Here is an 18476-nt window from a genome sequence, read left to right as displayed (position 1 = left end):
TCTTTGAAACTACAGCTATCAGCAGTATTTTAGTTTCAAGAAAAAAAATCCTTATAGGTCAATAAGTAAACAATATTGTCTAATAAGAAAAGTTAGAGTGAGGGAATCAAACCAGGAAACGACAAGTGTTGGAGAGGCCATTGAACAAAGGGAACAATTAGAAACATTCTAGTTTGGAATTAAATTGGTACAACCATTATAGAAGGCAGTATGGAGATTGCTCAAAAATATAAGAAATGAAATTTCATACAATTCAGTTTTCCCACATCATGGAAGATTCAAAACATAAAGAGATGCAAAAAATAAATAAATAAATAAACCAACACTAATTTGAGGAGATATAAGAATCTTTTATGTTCATTGTAGCTTATAATGGACATGTAGAAAACACATTATGATGAATAAATATATATTAACATTAAGGACTTAAACCAAATTACTACATGCAAAGAAAATCTACAGAATCTGTTGCAATGGCACTATTCTCCAAAAATATAAAAGGGAAGTCAAATGAAAATAGATTTTCTCTTCCAGAAAAGAGTGATATTCTCTGCCATTTTGGCTTATAAGTAAAACAAAATTGATTTTCAAAGAATCAATCCAGGTATATTCCCTTTTCTCATTTTTTTTTTCATTCAATTTTCCCATGTACTTGAAGAGACTCAAGTACATGGGATGAGAGACTCATCTTATTAAGAATTGTGAAATCCCCCTGACACTGATGGTGGAAGAATATTGAGTCTTTCTACTCCACATATCATTTATAGCAGTGATTCTTTTGCCTGTATTAGCCCTGACAGCAAATCCTATGTAGTCTGGAGATTTTGAAATGTGAAGATATTATAGAAAATAGGACAATTGAAAATAAATCAGGGTTCTTTCAGGTCTTGTTACACTTGTGTCTCCTCTGCAACAGTAAAGGTGCTTCAAAACAAATAAACCAAATCATATTGGAGGGAAGCCTAAACAAATAGCCTAACACAAAAACTTCTCATAACGCATTTACTCATGTTGAATCAAGCAAACATACCTGCTCCTCCTCGTCATGAATCTTTAGCAGTTATTACTAGTTTATCTCAATGAGTAGATCTGTGCCTATTTAACCCCAAATGAATGTTACACAAAAATAAAAGTTTTTTCCCTATCAACCACATTAATCTGTGCATCTAAAGGGCCCCCAGTGCTCTGATGCTTTAAAATTCTTCTTACAGGGGTGTAGTGATAGCAATTGAAATCCACTGATAAGGCATATACACCATTCCAAAACATTTCAAATTCATTTTTCAATATTTAGGATTCCTTCCCATCATTCCCAAAGTAAAACTGTTTTTTTTTTCCTTTTCTTTTTTGCTATTTTTCTTAGTGTTTGGTAAACACTCATCTGATCTCAAACTACTTTGTTGAGCATCTATTACAAAAATGAACTCAAATCATATTTCTTAAGTACTAATCAGACTTTCAGGGGCACCCAGATGTGCTCTTCTCTGACAGATACAGGCAGCCTCTGCTCATACCTGAACATGAATATTCTCACTTTTTTTTTAATAATAAATTTTATTTTTATATTCCCCATACAATTGCAACCCCCTCATTCTGACCCCAATCCCTCCCCTCCCGCCACCCCCCCCAAAAGTGTCTCTGGTTCATAGTTTTTTGTTGATTTTGATTTTCACTTTCTTATAGTTATTCATTTTCCTGGTCCCTTATTTAAGTTTTCTAGATTCCTGTTATGAGTGAGACCATCCGGTATTTTTCTTTTTCTTTCTGGCTTATTTCGCTGAGCATGATCCCTTCCAGCACCATCCATGTTGCTGCAAGTTGCATGTGTTTATCTTTTTTGAATGCTGAGTAATATTCCGTGGTATATATGTACCACATCTTCTTGATTCAGTCATCTATTTTTGGGCATTTGGGCTGTTTCCAAAGCTTAGCTATTGTAAATAGTGCTGCCATAAACATAGGGGTGCAGGTGTTCTTTGGAATTGATGTTTCTGTGTCCCTTGGGTAAATACCAAGGAGTGGAATTGCTGGATCATATAGAAGCTCTATGTTTAGTAGGTCCAGATCTCCACACAGCTCTCCATAGTGGTTGGACCAGTTTGCACTCCCACCAACAGTGCAGAAGAGTTCCTTTTTCTCCACACCCTCGCCAACATTTGTTGTTGCTAGTTTTTTGAATATGTGCCATTCTCACTGGTGTAAGATGGTATCTCATGGTAGTTTTGATTTGCATTTCCCTGATTACAAGTGATGTTGAACATTTTTCATATGCCTGTTGGCCATTTGCATTGAGGACACCAATATCCTAAATGTATGGGATGCAGCAAAAACAGTAATAAGAGGAAAATATATAGCAATAGAAGCTCACATCAAGAAACAAGAAAGAACTCAAAGAAACAACCTAATCTCGAAGCTCAAAGATCTAGAAAAAGAACAACAAAAAAAACCCAAAACCAGTAGAAGAAAAGACATAATAAAAACCAGAGCAGAAATAAATGAAATTGAAACTAAAAAAACAATCCAAAAGATCAATGAAACCAAGAGCTGGTTCTTTGAAAAAATCAATAAAATAGACAAACTCCTAGCCAGGCTCACAAAGGAAAAAAGGGAGAAAGCACAAATAAACAGGATCACAAATGAAAGAGGAGAAATCACAACGGACACAGCAGAAATCAAAAGAATAATCAGTAACTACTATGAACAGTTATATGGAAACAAGTTCAACAATCTAGAGGAGATGGACAAATTCCTACAACTCTACAATCACCCAAAGCTAGATAAAGAAGAAATAGAACACCTAAACAGACCAATTACAATTAGCGAAATTGAAATGGTAATCAAAAACCTCCCCAAAAACAAAAGCCCAGGACCTGATGGATTTACAAATGAATTCTACCAAACATTCAGAGACGAATTAGTGCCTATCCTTCACAAACTCTTCCAAAAAATTGAGAAGGAAGGCACAATACCAAACACGTTCTATGAAGTAAAACTGTTTTATCTCTTCTAAATGGTAGCACATTTCATGTGACGGAGTATTTGCCTAGTTCTCCTCTGTATCTTTTATGGTGTCAAGTCTTACATTCAAGGTTCATCCACTTTAATTTTTTGTATGTGGTAGGAGATAGTAGTCTAGTTTCATTTTTTTGCATGTAGCAGCCCTTTCTCTCAGCACCATTTATTGAAGAGGCTTTTGTTTTTCTGGTGTATCTTCTTTGTTCCTATGTCATAGATTATTTGACCACATATGTATGGGTTTGTTTCTGGACTTTCAAATGAATTCTGTTTGTCTGTGGCTCCTTGTTTTCTTTTTCAGTACCACGCCACCATGTTGTGGGTTGCCATGTGCTTATTGCCAGAATAAAGAAAATTAGTCAATCTGTGTATGTTGCCATTGTATTCCATGGCCTTCCTGAACATGCATGTTTCTAGAGGTTCATTTTCTTTCTTTAATTTAGCTCCTTGGCATTTTCTATGTACATAATTGCATATTTGCAAACAGAAACTATTATATATTGCTTTCATAGTACATAGATTTAAATCCTTTCCCTGTTAGGTTGCTCTAGCGAGGATTTTCAAAAGTATTTTGAAGCAGAGTAGTGAAACTTGTGGAAGTCAATCCTCTTCTCCCAGATTATTTTTGTAGGAAAAATATGATAGTACTCTTGATTATTTCATGTACATGTGATGAGACTTGCCCTCTCTTTTTTGGAGGCCATCAATATTTTATCGTTTCTTCTGATCTTGGTAGCTGGTTTGTCTTTATTTTTCCTTGCCTTTTTTTTTTTTTTGGTACTTACAATGCTTCAGTTATCTATGATCTTCATTCTTTGAGTCATCTTCTTTCAAACATACTAAATGGTTGTATCTTCAGGGATACTTTTCATCCATTTCATTTTCATTTTCATTCTCTCATTCCAATTATACTTACGTTAGACAATGTAATGATGTGTGAAAACTTTTGAATGCTCTGTTCCTTCATTCATGCTTTTTTTCTTGGTCCATCAACTGGAGTTTCAGAAAGCAGATCAGTAGTTATATGAGGATCAGGGCAGGAGGAAAGTTTGGGGGGAAAAAAGGATTTGTAACTGTATACGAGCACATTTTTCAGAGTGCTATAGTCACTGTACTGTGTAATGGGTTACAGGCATGTACCTATGTCAAAACATGTCAGATAATGTATTTAAAGCATCCAGATTGTATTGGATATCAAGTATCTCTAACAAGCTGAGTAACCAAATGCATGTCAACCTAAAGAGTCTCAAAGTTCCAGGACAGGTATTTCTAGATCTAGTGTTTCCTGGTTAATACCAGCACTCCTCTAATTTTATTTTATTTTATTATTATTTTTTAATAGAGGCATGTCTTATTTATTTATTTATTTGTTTTGTTTTTGTTTATACATGCACTGGGTATAGTCAGAAGCGCGGGAGGGTGAGAGAATTCACGAGAGCCAGAGCAGGGAGCACAGCAGGCAGAAGGACCAAAGTACACTGCTGAGGGGAGCAGCGGGCGGCAGGAGAGGTCTGCGTGCCATGTGGGACCCTCCTCCGGTGGCCGGGGAGCCGCCGGGGATCGAACTGGTGCCTCAGAGGCCACGGGCAGCTTCGCAACCCAGCGCTCAACAGCTGCGCCACCGAGAAGGCCCACTCCTCTAATTTTAAATACTTGGTAAATCTCCTTCTCCACTGCAATTCTTGCTTTTTGTTACAATGATTAATTTATCTATCCCTGCTTTTTAATTACTTTTTATTATTAAAAAATTTTCAATTTTTATTTAGTTACAAGGAATATGTATCATACTTCTAGAATGTCATGACAAAGTAAAATAGCATGAATTGTGAGGGGAAAAACTTCAAGCAAATAGGTGTTGTTTCTCTTCAACTTGATAGTAGGAGGTACAATTTTTCAAAGTCCATTTCCTTATCAAAGGCTGATGGGAAATGGCAATGCAGTTGAGACTTCTGACAGTTTAGCTGCTGGGGATTGGGGTAACTATTCTTATCATGCATTTGACAATAAAATTGATGGTGAGGAAGGGTTTCAGTGGAGAAGCCGCCAATTTAGAGAATGACATATTTAAAATAAATTTAAATCTTTATTGGGAACAAATTAACACTTTAGTAATTTAGGTCCATGTTAGCATTTTGATAAAAAATTTAATCTTCCACATAATAATGCCCATCTTTCATTGTACTTACTCTCTGTATTTAAAACTTCCCAATGTAAATGACATGTTTTAGTAAACTACTTTCTGTGGTGTGGTAACACACTTTGTAAAGGTGTAATCTTAACCCCTAAAATATACACTCTTGCAAATCAATTTTGTCCCAATAAATATAACTAAAACCAAATATGCTCTATAAATTATGGCTCTGCTGATATGAAATACAACCTTCCAGAACTGTGAAAAATAATGTCGTGTAGGTGTTAAACACCTAAGTTGATGTACAGAAATGGGGAACATGATCGGTGGGTCTTCAATCACAGCTCCTGTATGCAGGTCAGAGACACAAGCAGACACATGGAAGGAACAACAATAACAGGATGCACTTATACATGACACAAGATGAGGAACTACAAAAGGGAGAGAGTGAGAGAAAGAGTATTCATGACTTGCACATTGTGGCCAGATGTGATCTGTCCTGCCCCAGGTAGCATCCAAGCCAAAACGCTACTTGGAGGGTTGGCAGCTTCTACACTGAAACCATTCATCACCATCCATTTAATTGTCAAATGTGTGAAAAGAATAGTTACCCAATTCACTGCAGCTAAACTGCCAGAAGTCTCAACTCCATTGCCAATTCCCATCAGCCTCTGCTCAGGAAATGGACTCTGAAAAACTATACCCTGTATTATTAAGTTGAAGATAAACACCACCTGTTTACTTGAAGTTTTTCCCTCACAATTCATCCTATAATACTTTGTTATGGCATTCTAGAAAGTAAATATAACACCCTAGAAATCAACACCCTGATTACTAAAAACTATATGCCACACCTGCAAAAATGCCCCTTGGACATTGACCCAGGAAGAACTCATCACCATGGGAACTATTATCCATTCCACAATATTGTTGATCTAGGAATATATCGCCACTGCATAAATTCTAAGTTTTAAAACATAGATTAGATTTTGTTTTGATCTTAAGATTCAATGGAATTCTATAGGATGAATTATTTTGTGCATGGTTTCTTTTGCTCAAATTGATGTGTTTAATAGTAATCTACAAAGACATGAACATACTTTAAATAAAAGAAATATCACAAAGACATGATAAATCTCAAACATAATAGAAAATTCTACATTGAAATTCCAAAAGACACCAATTTTAACTGATGAAGAATTTATTGCCCAAGTCAAAAAAGTTGCTGCATACACTGATGGTTACCATGAGAGGAGCAGCTGCTCTAAGTGGTGTATGAGATGAACAGCTGCAGACTCAAGGGATAATTACTCTATAAGTATAAAGACTTAAATGTTCATATATTTGACACAAAGATATCTCTCTCTGGGGCTTTGCTACAGTTCAACTCTAAAGCAAATGATACTATACTGTTACTCACCGTAGTACTTTCTATAATTGCAGCATTGGGACAACCTTAAACATCCCTTGAAATAGAACTTGTTCAATGCTTGGTGGTACATGCATATAGTGCAACATTAGGTGTTTCTTATGAAAAGTGAGGCAGTTTCTTATCTACTGATATGAAACAAATGACAAGTTGTATTTTTCAAAGTCAAAATTCATGAAACAGGACTATGGCTTATGATTAAGTAGCATTTGGTTTAGCATCTAGTGTACATACTACTCAAGGATATCTTTGGAATAATAACTGTAAACATATTGATGCTTACTCCTGAGAAACAAACTAGGCAGGTAACAAAGAAGATGGTAAAGAGAATTTTTTCTTCATGTCAAACCTTTTATTTTGAACAACTGAATGTGTTAATTTCCGAGTCATTAACTGAATGATTAATAAAATAGAATATTTCATATTTTATCATTGTTCAGGGAGGTTTAAGAGATCATGGTCTTCATGAATCATGCATATGTGACTGTGTAAGCAAATGCCCTGATTTTCCCAACAGGAACTAGAAAAAGAAAACATTAAGACTTTGATTGTAGCAATGCTTTTATTTATACATGTAGATATGGGTCTTCTCACAAATGAAATAAAACATTTCAGTACAAACAGTTTTAACAATACATGTGTTCTTGAGGTATCCGCACATAGCCTCAGATGTAGATGAAGCCGTTCGATCTTTTCTGCATCAGAGAACATCATATTTTTAAAAATTATAAGTTAGGAGTAATATATATTATACATTGAAAATGCATGTGTGGAATATTTCATGGACATACAATCCTGTAACAGATATATTGTTATAAAACCAGAAAGTGTAATAATATCTGAAACTAATGGAAACACTACAATGAACAAATAGAGATAAGGAGGAAGTAGAAAAGCTGGTGTAGAATAACATACACTCATGGATTTGTTATGAACATTAGAAAAGTTCTTCTGAGACTTCTGAAACATTTGGGAAGTGGTAAAATATCATAAATGCCATATGTGACAGTGGTAATTTATGTAATAAAATTTCCAGTTTCCTATGATTCAGATTAAGAAGCAGATGGCATTAATCAATGGACTCATGTTTGCCTACTTAAAATACAGATGGGGCTCATATGTGTTTAAAAGCTTAGTGCATTGTTTGTCATTACACTAATATCTCCACACCAAAAGAGCACATAAAGCTTATAAATTTGAGTAATGAGCTAAGGAAATGTGGTTTTTAAAGTGAGAAGTAGGTTACACATTCAGAACATTTTCAATTAATTTTAATTTTAGCCAAATTCATGAATCTAATGATCAATAGTAATTTCAAATACAAAAGATTCAGTGCAACGTCACCACCTTTTCAAATTCTGCTTTTTATCTCTTCTATTTAAGGTTTCCATTATCTTACATGTTCTTTCACGGTTTTCCCCCTATGTCTTCCGTCACTCTGCTCAGTAATGATAACTGGTTGTCTGCGCTGCCTATTATCTTACTGTTTTCTTAGTCACATGAGTCCAAGGTCTCAGGCCTAGATTTCCTGATGATCATGTCCAGCCTCTTACAGTGAGATGAAACAAATTTGCATCCCCCACTGCCCTCTCTTCTTGAATTTCCTAATTACAGACAAAATGTCCATGTACCATCCTCATAGATAGCAAGATGTTCAATAGATTTATCAAACTTATTAAAATGGAATTTAAGTTATATCCCTTCAGAGTTGATAGGACACTATCAGTATCATCTAAGACTAAAGCCCTGGAACCACTCCAGTTGTGTCTCATGTATCAATGAACTATGCATGGAACTTGGCCATTTCACCAACCCAGTCCACTGGTGCCCAACAAGCCATCACCTCACCTAATGACTCTAAGTAGCCTCCCTGCAGCCCATTTTCAATTCCCCCACACATACACCCGCAAGTTACACTCAACGGTGTCGAGAGTGAGTCTCTGAAAGACAACGACTGCTTTTCTCACTCTTTGGCTCAAAACCCTCTATTTTAAGAAATTAGAGTTATTACAACAACCTCTGACGTCCTGCATATTCTCACCCTTATAAACATTCTGAGCTCATGGCTCACTTTGCTCGAGATCACATGTCTTCCTGCTGTTTCCTACAGCAGCTACACACACTCCCATGGTAGGCTCCCACCAGAACTTGCTTTACCTGCTGGGTCACTCTCCATCTGGTAGCTACATGGCTGATCCTTTGCATTCCTCATTCATAGTAATTGTATCTAGTCCCTACTCACCTGATTTGAAATATGAAATTTCTTCCTCTTTGCTCCACACACAAAAAGATACTTTGTGATGTAGCAAGAAGGCAGGGCATACATATTACTCCAGCATTTATCATTGTCTAATATGCTCCATAATTTACTTGACATTATAGTGTGCATCATCTTTCCCCCATCATCACCCATCCCAGCATCAGAATGGAAGAACCACAAGAGTAGGACATACTATTCAACATGTTTATTCACTACTATAACCATGAACTCCATGGCTATAACAGTGAAAGGCATTTTGTGAGCACTCGGTAAACAGCATGTGAAATTGGCTCTCATATTTTCTCCCATTGACTTAGGTTTCAAATAATAAAATTGATAATCATTTTGTCTTCATTGTCAAAATAAGTATCCTGGACATCAAGCATCAAATCTATACTGATTTACTAATCAGAGAAGAGGAGTAGGAATCTGTGGACTTGAGTAAAACTAGTGAATCAAATATATCAATTACTAAACTACTCTCTAAAATTATTAAAGATTTCTTTTGAAATCATATAATAAACAGTATGAATTTCAAGTAAGGGGGGGGCTGGGCTTAGACACAACTTTTCTTCATTATATTGTTTTTACCCTTCCACCCAACCACACCTGTCAAAACAACCAATGAACATATAAGAGATAGATGTATAGGAGAAAAATACAATGGGAGGACCATGCATTAAACAAATGGAAACAAATATTGCTCTTTGTGTCTGGGGCTCTGAGGTTGGCATTTGTTGCTTGTGGTAAAATTGAGATCACATAGAATTAAAGACGTATTTGAGTTCCAGTAATAGATCTGCTCTTGACTTCTAACCTATGAATGACTGCTTCAACAAAAGTGAAGGGAAATCGATAAAATGAAAACTTACAGTTTCTTAGAAGGTGTTGAGCCATCCAGCGACAAGCATGAATCTTTAGCTCCTTTTTTATGTAATCCAACCCAATAATTGTTATTTATTTTTGACTGAATGAATTTCTGTAGGAAAATTAAAATTACTAGTGTTATTAATAATTCAATCATACCACTTTACCTACAGATGGATTTTATCACATATTAGCCATATTTATCTTCAAACATTCCTACAATAACCAGAGTGGGCACTAATCTGTTGAGGAAAAAATGAAAATGGAAACCAAAGAATGAATGAATCACAAACTCTTTGTGAGTGTGAGTGTATAAAGATATCAATAAAAAGGTATATTGTTAACTAAAACCAAAAATCTCCACATATAATAAGAAAGAAGGGCATGGTAAGGGCTTGGGGAGCAAAATGTGAGGAGACCCAAAACTATGGATTCTTTAGTGGTAGAGGTTTTGTGGTAACATACATCTGAGGAGCTCTGATGCATCTAAAGTGTTCTATAGCACTGTTACCTCAATGAAAAGTAGACATAATCTTTGAAACTACAGATAGCAACAATATTTTAGTTTCAAGAAAAAAATAAAATATCCTTATAAGTCAATAAGTAGAGAATATTATCCAACAGAGAAAGTAGGGGGGAAATCAAGGCAGGAAACAACAAGTATTAGAGAGGACGTGGAATGAAGGGAACATTAGGACACTCTTGGTTGGAATGTTAATTGGTGCAATCATTATGGAAGGCAGTATGGAGATTGCTCAAAAATTAAAAAAATGAAATTTCATACAATTCAGTATTCCCACATCATGGAAGAGTCAAAACACTAGTAGATGCAAAACAAAACAAAACAAAACAAAAAAACCTAATTTGAGGAGCTGTATGAATCTTTTATGTTTACTATAGTTTATATTGAAATATAGAAAACAAATTGTGAGGAATAAATATTATACTGAAATTAAGGACTTAACCCAAATTACTACATAGAAAGAAAACTACAGAATCTGTTGTCATGACATTATTCTCCGAAAATATAAAAGTGAAGCCAAATGAGAAATAGATTTTTTCTTCTAGAAAACAGTGGTATCCCTGTCATTTTGGCTTATGAGTAAATCAAAATTCATAATCAAAGAATCACTCCAGATGTATTCCCTTTCCTCATTTTTTCATTCATTTTTCTCAGGTATGTGAAGAGACTCAAGTACATGGGATGAGAGACTCATCCTATTAAGAATCATGGTATCTCCCCGACACTGAAGGTGGAAGAACATTGATTCTTTCTACTCATATCATGGAGAGCAGTGATTCTGTTGCCTTATAGAAGCTCTGAGAGCCAAAACTATGTAGTCTGGGGATTTCAAAATGTGAAGATATTATAGATAATAGGACAACTGAAAATTAATCAAGGCAAGCACAGTAAAGCTATATGCCTTGGTGTAAAGCAATGGTTCTTCCAGGTCTCATTACACCTGTGTCCCCTCCTCTAAAACAGTAAAAGTGCTTCAAACCAAATAAACCAAATCATATTGGAGGGAAGCCTAAACAATGATTCTAACACAACAACTTCTCATAACGCATTTACTCAAGTTGAATCAAGCAAACATACCTGCTCCTCCTCATCATCAATCTTAATGAGATTAAAACCAATATGCTCGCAAAAGGTCTTACTCTCATTCCAAGTTTTCTCTTCAGTTAAAAATAAGTAGCAACTTTTCCCACTGCAGGACCACTGATTTTGATGTCTGTCACAGTCTTTCTCTGGAAAACAAGAACTATCTTGACTCTCAATTACAAGATTATTTAGAGTATTGTATTGTTTGTATATGCCATTGTTTACTTCAGATGGAATAACCAGAGATCAATTATTTCCCTGTGTCTAATGTCTGTGAATTATGAGTAGTGGTCTCCAAATTCTGTAGATAAGAAAACTGTGGATCCAGAGATTGTCACAGACCCAAGGCCATTATTATGACAGTTTTGAGAAAACTTGATTATCTAAAGAATAAAGAATCTTTAGTGATATGGAGCAGACCTCCGTCAAGTGAGAAATCCACCGAAATGAATATATGGGAATGTTAAAATACTATGGATCTACACTGGGGAGTAGTCATCATAAGGATAAACAATCAAATGATCAAACCAATATAACATTACAGAGGTTTCTTACTTTAGAAAAGTCCAACATCATATTTTAACTAAAAAAGAAAGTGGATTTGAAAAAATAAGGGAAAAAGGGGAGCAAAGAGAAATTTCCTGTTTTAGTACAATGTAAAATTTTAAATTATATGTTGAAAGGGATAATTCCATGCAAATAAATCTGTAAGCTGAGAGCTTAAGGTCTCAGTACATACCTGGATGCATTGGTATATTTGAATTATTATGAACTTCTGGTAAGTAAGTATAATTTCCTTCTGGGTCTTTCCCTTTTTCATGCTGTTGAGGACACTGCTTAACTTCAATCCATACTGTAAAATTAATATCATGGAGAGCATTAATAGATCACATTATTATGGTGAATATTCTACTTCTAGATAAAAAGTGATGTTGACTACCTGAAAATGCAATCAGAAAATGTGAGATTAAAATGTTTGAAGTGTCAGATATATAACAGGATTTTTTAAATAAAAAACAACTTGCTATATATCATTTATTTATTTATTTATTTATTTATCTATCTATCTATGTATTTATTTATTTATTGTGGTAACATGCTAAATGTTGTTTCTGATTGGGATTATTTTTAAAATATGTAAAGCAATAATCAACATTTATAAAACTAAAGAAAATACTAAATGATGCCTACTACTTGCAAATATAAGTTACATATTATAGGAAACAGTGTTTTATATAATACTTCAGTCTTTTATTTATATTTAATATTTGCATCTAGAGCTAGACAAGGTGATTAGCTTTATGTTAGTATAAATTTATAATGGATTAAGTGGATATACATGGGGACAGTTCAGAGGGAAAATTCAAATTGTGATCAATAATGTTTAAAATCTCCAATAGAAATAGATAATCTCTTCTCTAAAACTCAAAATATAAAAACATGAGGTTATGGTCTAAACTGGAGTTTTGGGTAACTAACAGACTTAGTATGAAATGAAATGAATATAAAATATTACAGGACCCACGCTGAGTGCTTTTCCTGAAGGAAAAATATGAATAATCTTATCCTGGCCCACCAACATCTAAAAGTTAAAAAGGAACAACTGCTCAGTGTATAGCTATTTAAGTATATAGAGAATTTTTTTTAATCCATTGGAGATTATTTATACAATAAGAACATAAACAACAAGTAATTGCACCCACTTTCATGCAGTGAAATTCCATGTCCTATTGAACAATTTTAACAACCCTTACACAATTTATTATCTTCTCAATTATAATAAATACAAGTATTGCTCCAATTCAACTATTCATTCCAATGTTCCTATGTAGATTAAGAAATAAAAGAGGGCCTCCCCAGCGGCACAGCAGTTGAGCGCTGGACTGTGAAGCTGCCCACAGCCTCTACAGTGCTGTTTCGATCCCCGGCCGCTGGAGAGGGTCCCACATGGCACGCAGACCTCTCCTGCTGCACCCGATGTTCCCCTCAGCAGTGTACTTCATCAGTCTGCCTGTTCTGCTCCCCGCTCTGAATCTGGTGGATTCCCTCACTTCCTGCACTTCTGACTGTACTTAGTGCTTGGATAAATAAATAAATAAATCTTTTTTTTAAAAAAGTAATAAAGAGATTCATGAAGAACTCTGGTGTTGTTACTGCCATTTGTTGTGATCAGTTAATTTCTGTCTCCTGTCCTTTCAGTGTCTCCAAGGCCACTGAGTAGAGATCTAATTTTGACAAGGCCTCCAACTACATCAAAATATATTCTCTATACACATCTAAAAATAGATACGCCCAAACACTGAAAGTCACAAAACCACAGATTCAGATTAATGCTCATCAATAGTCACCATTTTCATCACCATTTTATCCAATACTACAAAGTATACTATATGTATCACCCCTATTCTGAATTCAAGTCATTTCAAATATTTTATCTTTCCTAAAATGACCTATTGACTCTCCTCAAAGATGGTTTTCTTGCTGTTCCATAGAAATAACCTCCATCAGCATAAATTGCCCTCACCTTATTGTTTGTCTTCCTATAAATACACATATTCCTCCACTCGTCATAGAAAAAAAAAAAATGTTGCTTCCTGCTAAACAAGTCAGTCTGGGACTCTCACCCTAGCCTTGATCTCACCTCTGCTGCTTCTTAGTGATGAGTCTCCTACTAGATTTCTCTCTACTGAACCGAACATTCTCCTTGTAGTGATTCTACTCTTTTGCATAAGGTCAGCTTAGGTGACTTTTTCCACAAAAACTACTCTTTTATTTCCTCTGCATGTCTTTAAAAATAGATATTTCTTTTGAAATTTTAGACATTGGGTGTCAGGATACAATTGTTCATAGCCTTTCCTTCCAGAGACAGTCAACGCTGCTCCTAGGACAGTTTTAATTTATTTCATTAGATGATTTGTTAGTTACCCCAAAACTAGCTAGAACATGAAAATGACATTTATCTATTTTTATATTTTACTCTCTCCTCAAGACAGGACTTCAAAAAGTATAACAAAATCCCACCTCAAACACATATTTGATATATTGTTATAAGTTTTATTATTCCCTTATGCATTTGCTGGCATCATACTTTTTCAACATTTAACCATATACAAAGGTATCATGGTGGACAATTCCTTAAAAAATTCCCTAAATAGGGCCTCCCCTGGTGGCGCAGCTGTTGAGCACTGGGTTGCGAGGCTGCCCGCAGCCTCTGCAGCGCCAGTTCGATTCCCAGCCACCAGCAAGGGGCCCAACAACAACAACAAAAAATTCCCTAAATACTCTATCTCACCACTCTTTTCTAGTTTCTACTCTCTCTGTATGTGTATGTATATGTGTGTGTATATATACACACACACAAAGTTCAGCAGATGTGTAGTGTTCATAGTCTCTTGTTTGTTTCTCCTGAGTCATCATCCATAAGAAATGTGTGTACTCATACTCACACTTGTATCCTAAGTATGTGGTTGCTGGCAGCAGAAAAAGACATAAAATTCCCAAACTTATTGCAATGATATGCCACGGATATTCTGTACAAAATAAAAATGCAAAATATATCATAAGCACTGAGCTTGCAAAACCCTCAGAAAAAGAACAAAATGAAAATTGATTCGAGTATTGAAAATTAATATCACTGTTTCTGGTGATCATAAATCTCATTTAGTATTACACTTACATATACCCTTCATATGTAAATGACCAGGTATATAGAGTAAAATATATAGAGATACATTTATCACAATAAATTTTTAAACTTGATATCATCTGCAGAATAAGAAAAGCAGAAAAAATACTCTACCTCTCCTTGTGTGAGCAGGGTGCTTTTTATCATTCTGTTTCTTTGACTTGGGCAATTTGAGCTCCGCATAGATTACTTTCTCCTCACTCATTTCTGAGGGTCACAAGCAAAAGACAGAGCAAGTACTTGTTAATGTTTCATAAGACATAAATATAACGAAAAATAGAGGCACTGATCATGAAGATATAGAGCTATATGAACGGTGTGCATGAGCATCTGAAGTAAGTTTGTTAAAGACACCACTGGTCTCGGGCTATCAGAACAGGACATATGTTATACCAGATAGATATGAGAATAAGACATGTATAAAATACATATATTTGGTTCAAGTACATATTTATTTCTTTATGTCTTACCCAAACACATGACCCTTTACCTATCTTCAGCTTAAATAAATATTTCCACAGAAACATACATAATAAATTCTCTCCCATAGATGTATAGTAAATGAATAATGATTAAAGAATAGAAACATTTTTCCAAGATATTTGTTTGGTATCTTGTTAAAAAGAAAAAGATAATAGATAATACAAAAAAATGATTTTTTTGCTCATAAAATATATTAGTATTTCATCTTTTGATTTTTAATTGGAGTAAAATTGAACAATAATCAAATAGTGATTAAATGTATAAATACACTTTGCCTTGCTTTTGAAAAAAGTATTGTCTCTACCAAAATAAATGGTAAATTTACCCTAAAATCATACATTTTCCCTGTTCACTGAATCTATTTTAATTTTTTAATTGAATATATGCCTAAACAAAAAGAAAACAAAATTGTAATAAAAATCTATTTTGGTAGAAAATATTTTATTGAAACATCCAACTTTCACATAACACTTATATTTAATGTGTGAGGGAAATTAAATTCTTGAAAACCCATTGATAATCAGGAGTAAAAAAGAAATACAGATTTTATAGCTAAAAAAGCAATAGAAACTTCCCCAAATACCTGAGAATTAAAAAAATACTCAGATCTTTCATAGTAAGTTTTTGAACAACTGTTATTCTGATCATTCCTCTCTCCCCCAGTAGAATAAAGTTAACAAACCATATCAATAACATGGATCCCAGGGTCAGTTTTTCACAGCAATCCAAAACCCTCCAGACTTTCTGCCCAGCCTCTCTAGAACATGTCTTCTTGATCCCACACTGCCCAGCAGCCTGACAGCAGAGCTGGGGTCACACGCCCACACTGGCTCATCATACCTGTGTGTTTGCCTTGGGATTTCACCAGCTGTGGAACGAGCTTGGGCAGGAAGAGAGCGAGGATGTGCTGGCTCTGCTGGCCTTGCTCCTCTGCTCTGAGGTGAGGACGCACTTGTTGATGTGAAACTTCTGACAGTCTCTGTGAGAGTGGATGACCAGATGACAGTCAACATTCCCACACAAAGTTTCCACTGCTGACTATATTTCATTAACCCACACTGTGTCAGTAAGAGTATAAGGAACTGAAATGCTACATGTCATGGACAAAAGATCACTTCAATCCTGAGCTTTAACACTTACCACACAGTTTAAAAACAAAAATGGCCATCTCAGAATTTTATGAGATTATGAAGTGGCTGACACAATATTTTATTTTATTTTTATTTTTTAGAGATTCATTTATTTATGCATACAAGAACTGGGGTACAGAACAGAGATGTGGGGATGGTGAGAGGATTCACCAGAGACAAAGTGGGGGAACAGAACAGGCAGACTGACTAAAATACACTGCTGAAGGGAGCAACAGTTGACACAGGAGAGGTCTGCTGAGCCATGTGGGTAGCTCCCTGGCCAACGGGCTGGGGATAGAACTCTTGCTGTACAAGCTGCGGATAGCTTCATAGTATTGTGCTTAACTCCTGCCACCAGGGAGGTCCCACAATATTTTTAAATATGTAAAAACAAAAGTAAATTATCCATATTCTCCTTAGTGATTTATATCTCCCTCTTTTATTAAAAATGAGGGTAAATCCACAATTTTATATGTAAATCAAGGTAAGATACATGTATCTTACATATATACGTGGTAAAATACATCAATGTCAAAAAAATACATAAATGATGGCCTATATTTATTAAAAAAACACTCTGAGGTTACCCAGAATGCTTTATAAATTATAGAAATATAAATTCATAATCATTGTGTTGTTATTGAACATTAGTAGATTCTACTTCATTTTTGTGATCTCTTTAAATTGTCTGAAGAAAGAAAATATGACATTGAACATTAAAATTTTAGGTAAAAATGTAGGTTTAAAATATTTGGTGGATTTAAAAAGAGTTTCTTTGAAGCATCACAGACAAAATATCCATTCTACTAGTGTGGCCAAAACTGTCAGAGCACTTTTTTTAAATTATCATTTGTATAATTTAATGAAGATCGAAGCCCTACTCCACTATAGATGTAGGTGTCAGTCAGAGACAAAAGCAGTTTTTCTTTTTCACTCAAACACATTGTTCTTTTAGGCTGCCTTGCTCTGCTTTAAAATTGTTAGAAATGTGTAACAATAATGGTCTTTATTGTAGCATTTATCAATTTTATCAATGAATCATGTAAATTTATCCATTTACAATTGATAATATACTAATCAATGATGTATAAATAATTATCTCAAATTCTGATAAGTATTAAATAAGTTGTTTATTGGTTTACATCTATCCAAAAATATGACCTTTCACTGACCTAATTTTAAACACTTGAACAAGAAATTACATAGTTACCTCTCTGCTCTAGAAATACTCTCAAATAATAGTGATTAAAGAAAAGAACACATTTCTTTCAAAATAATGTTCTCATTATGTTCTTTGATTAAAGAACATTAGATGTCCTTTGTATACTTGGATTTATTAAAGTATCTTAATATGACATGGTTATTTATTAGTATATGGAAAGTGGTTTGAACAATCATCAAATAATGATAAAATGTGCATTAGCCATTTTTTTTCAATAAACAGTCTCTCTACCACAATGACAAATTATAAGGTAATCTAGCTGTAAAGCCAAATATTTTCTTTGTTACTTGGTTTTTGTTTGGATATTTAATTGAATCTGTATAATAAATAAAAAAATTAATAGAAAATGAATTTACATTTATAGAAAAATAATGACTGTCAAAGCATTCAAGCCATTCTGTTACACTTTATCTTTCATTGCTAACCAGTCAGGTAGCTACCATAGAGAAGTCAATAATAAAGAGCAAATATCCCCCTAAACATCTAAGGATTAAAAAATTCATATATGGCATAGTAAATATTTTGACCCACTGTCATTATGTTCCACTCTTCCCTTCACATAGATCTACGTGGATAATCAATATTCAACATATATTTACATGGATCACAAAGTCAATTCTTCCCACGATAATCCCACAATAATCTCCA

Source organism: Talpa europaea (genome assembly GCF_964194135.1).
Source record: "Talpa europaea genome assembly, chromosome: 15".
NCBI lineage: Eukaryota > Metazoa > Chordata > Mammalia > Eulipotyphla > Talpidae > Talpa > Talpa europaea.
This window is presented reverse-complemented; position numbering follows the sequence as displayed.